Genomic DNA, 4,475 nt, shown 5'->3' on the forward strand with positions numbered 1-4,475 from the left:
TGTTCTTCCACTGAGCCAGCCAGGAGCCCTCAAAGGATTTTAGTTTAAAGTTTACACATGGAGATGTCTGGATGGCTTAGTGGTTGAGCATCTGACTTTGGCTCGGGTTATGATCCCGGAGTCCTGGGATTGAGTCCCCCATCAGGCTCCCCTTGAGAAGCCTGCTTCTCCCTCTGCCTGTGTCTCTGCCTCTCTCTGTGTGTCTCTGATAAATAAATAAATCTTTAAAAAAATTTTTTTAAATAAACAAAGGTTACACATGATTGGGAATACCATCCGTTTGGAAGCTATTGAGATCCATGGCTGTTTTGAGGGTAATCCTCCCATCTCTCTCATGGGGTTTCTGCATCTCCCTAAGCCTCTGTATCTACATCACTTTTTTTTTTTTACATCACTTTTTTTAAAAAATAAGTTTTTTTTTTTTTTTGTTTTGTTTTTTTTTTAAATAAGTTTTATTGGGACACCTGGGTGGTTCAGTGGTTGAGTGTCTGCCTTTGTCTCATCCCACACTGGGCTCCCTGCGAGGAGCCTGCTTCTCCCTCTATGTCTCTGCCTCTCTCTGGGTATCTCTTATGAATAAATAAATTTTAAAAAAATTTTTAAATTAAGTTTATTTATTTGAGAGAGAAAGAGAGCATCAGTGTGGGGAGAGGCAGAGGGAGAGGGAGAAGCAGACTCCCGCTGAGCAGGGTGCCCCCCCTGGGGACCTGGGGCTTGATCCTAGGACCCTGAAATCATGACCTGAGCCAAAGGCAGATGCTTAACCAACTGAGCCACCCCTACATCACTTTCTTAAGTCTTGATAATCAAGAAAACAAGCCCTGGTTTGTAGCATTTGTTGATTTCTGTGACATAAATATTACTATACCTATTTCAAGCTACAGGACACCTCAAGCTACATCTAGTTACAATATAATCCTGGTGGTAAAGTGAGGTAATGGAGAACACAGTCTCCAGTGCAGGAAAGTTTCTTTGCCCAGTGAGTCTCAGTTTCCTCATTTGCAAAATGAAATGATAATAAGTAATACTTCCTCCATAGGGTTGTTGTGAGGATTTAATGAATTGATATATGAAAAGCACTGAGAGCCCAGCATTATGGACATTTTAACTATTATTAGCTCTGTTCTTAATTTATTTGTGTGACCTTGCGCAAGACCCTTCCTCTTTCTGAATCTTCCTTTATTTGTAAAACAAAGAATTTTATTATATATAATCTTTGAAGTCTTTCCAGCTCTAGAAATCTTAGGGCCATCCATGACTCTAGTTAAAAAGAAATCTCGGCCTCCTTTCTGTTTTTTATTTTTTTTCCTTTCTGGTTTTTAAATGCTTTCCTGAAATCACAGGGATAAGGTACCTGAGTGGTACAAGGGAGAGCCAGGTGAATTCTGTCCAAAATAACTTCAGCCCAATGTGCAGAGTTAAAATTAACAGTCAGCCTTGGTCTCAGCCAAGGAAAACTTCTTCAGGGCCAAAAGTTTCCAGCATTTGGGATTCCCTTGCTCTAACTGGCAGCTCCAGGTGCTGGTCAGTTCTCGATGCCTCACTTGTATGCCTGCCAGGTGCCTTTGCTTAGGAACTTCCTGATTCTCCCCTGCTAAGGAGGTACTGAGGGAAATGTCTTTTTCTTTTCTTTTCTTTTCTTTTCTTTTCTTTTCTTTTCTTTTCTTTTCTTTTCTTTTCTTTTTCTTTTCTTTTCTCTTTTCTTTTTTCTTTTCTTTTCTTTTTTTCTTTTTCTTTTTAAAAATATTTTATTTATTTATTCATGAGAGACACACAGAGAGAGGCAGAGACATAGGCTGAAGGAGAAGCAGACTCCCTGCAAGGAGCCCGATGTGGGAATCTGATCCTGGGATCACGTCCTGGGCCAAAGGCAGACACTCAACTGCTGAGCCACCCATGGTGGCATATATCCTTTTCTTTGTTTTAATGGAGAGAAACAGAAATAAAAAGAAGGAAACAAATACAGAGAGAAACTAGATATATAGAAATAGATGAAAAAAAAATACAGAAATTGGGCAGCCCAGGTGGCTCAGTGGTTTAGTGTTGCCTTCAGCCCAGGGCCTGATCATGGAGACCTGGGATCAAGTCCCATGTCAGGCTCCCTCCATGGAGCCTGCTTCTACCTCTGCCTGTGTCTCTGCCTCTCTCTCTCTCTTTGTGTGTGTCTCTCATGAATAAACAAATAAAATCTTTAAAAAAAAAAAAAAAGAAATACAGAAATTGAGAAAAAAACCACTAGGAGAAAATATCCCTACATTTTCCTCTTTTTTAAAGATTGTATTTATTTATTTGCGAGACAGAGAGTGAGAGAGCATGGGGGGAGGGGCCAAGGGAGAGAAAGAAGCAGATTCTCACAGAGCAGGGAGCCCAATGTGGCACTTGATCCCAGGACCCAGTGATCATGACCTGAACTGATGGCAGACGCTTAACAGACTGAGTCACGCAGGTGCCCCCTCCCTTTTTTTTTCTTTTTTTTTTTTAATTTTTATTTATTTATGATAGTTACAGAGAGAGAGAGAGGCAGAGACACAGGCAGAGGGAGAAGCAGGCTCCATGTACCGGGAGCCCGATGTGGGACTCGATCCCGGGTCTCCAGGATCCAGCCCTGGGCCAAAGGCAGGCGCCAAACCGCTGCGCCACCCAGGGATCCCTCCCTTTTTTTTTCTTTTTAAGATTTTATTTATTTATTTTGAGAGAGAGAGGGCATGAGCGGGGTTGGGAGAGTAGGGCAAAGGAGGAGGTGCAGGGGTAGAGGGAGAGAGAGAATCTCAAGCAAACTCCATTCTGAGCACAGAGCCCCATGCGGGGCTCAATCCCACAACCCCAGGATCACGACCTGAGCCAAGAGCAAGAGTCAGATGCTTAACTGACTGAGCCACCCAGATACCCCTTTCCTCCTACATTTTCTAAGAGAAGACAAATATAAACAGAGCTAAAGATAAAACCGATTCTTACCACAACTCTAGAGAATTTCTTGGAAAGACTATGTTTGAAATAAATATGTATGCAGCATAGATGGAGGCATTTCTTGCCTTTTTCCCTACCAATTCCTAAGTCTGGAGTAACTCCCTAACCCCTATACCCAAATGCCCAATGACATAATTCTACATAATCTTCCATTCAGGCCCATGTTTTCTTTTCTTTTTTTTTTTTTAATTTTTATTTATTTATGATAGTCACAGAGAGAGAGAGAGAGAGAGGCAGAGACACAGGCAGAGGGAGAAGCAGGCTCCATGCACCAGGAGCCCGATGTGGGATTCGATCCCGGGTCTCCAGGATCACGCCCTGGGCCAAAGGCAGGCGCCAAACCTCTGTGCCACCCAGGGATCCCCAAGGCCCATGTTTTCCTGGTTGAATTCTGTAGCTATACTTATCACCTTAGAACCAAAGATTCTGAGAGCTGAAAGTGACCTCAGAATACTTCTCTTCTCCCTGGAGTATTTTACATATGAGGAAACTGAGGCTCAAAAAGATTGGGTTACTTGTCAAGATCCCACAGACAAGTGACAGAGCGAGGTTAGGTGGTAATTCATATATCCTTGTGGTATCTGTCCTATCTTCAGGGTTCTAACAAGAAAGGGATAACTGAAGAGAGGGTTTTTGTTTTATTTTGTTTTCTGAAGAGAGTTTAATAAAGGAAAGGCAACAAGAGATGGTATAACATCCCAGGACTAGCGGCAGTAGGGAAATGTGATCATCACTACTGGATTTGAGGGGACAACAGGAAAACAGAGTATATGGAAGGGACTACCTCACAGGGGTCTGCAGGGACCCTGCTTTTAGGAAGGTTGAGTGTATGATGGGGAATAAAGACTCTAACATGCCTTCTTCCTCATCTCCATTGACTAAACATAATCAAAAGCCAAGGACAAGGAACCCTGTTGTTTAGAGACCAAACAGAAGCACTGAGGAGCTCAGAAAGCAGATCTTGAGGGGTACAAGGAAAGAACACCTCTTATCATTTTATTTACCGGAATTTCAAACAATGCTGTTTAGGGCTACCTAATTTCACCTTGAAGTGTACAACACCGCAAACCACCAGGAACATAGCTACAATAGGAGTCAAGAAAGCTGCAAGTTAGGGCACTGAGGTGTTATATACTGATGGAAGCAGAAGACTGGATGGTTGAATGAGTTTCCAGGGGGTGCTCTGCTTCTCAGCCCAGCAGTGACTTCCCACGGACCTGGTGGATTCCGACAACAGCTCAGGTCCTGACCTTAGGAACCTGAGTCTACTCTTACAGAGGGTGTGTCCTGACCAGAGATGACTGCTCTTAGAGAGTGGCACAGTGGTGATGGGCAGGGAAGACTTGTCTAAGAGCACAACTTCCAGGAGAATCAGAAGTGATGCTAACTATAGGAGAGGCTGGAGTCTCTGTTCTGGGACCTGTGAGGAGATAGGTTGGTGGAAACTCAGGGAAGCTGGGGGGACCCTCTCCTCCCTCAGAAAAGTTACCTCTTCAGGGATTTCCTGA

The sequence above is a fragment of the Canis lupus genome, chromosome 11, assembly GCF_003254725.2.
Source record: "Canis lupus dingo isolate Sandy chromosome 11, ASM325472v2, whole genome shotgun sequence".
Classification (NCBI taxonomy): Eukaryota; Metazoa; Chordata; class Mammalia; order Carnivora; family Canidae; genus Canis; species Canis lupus.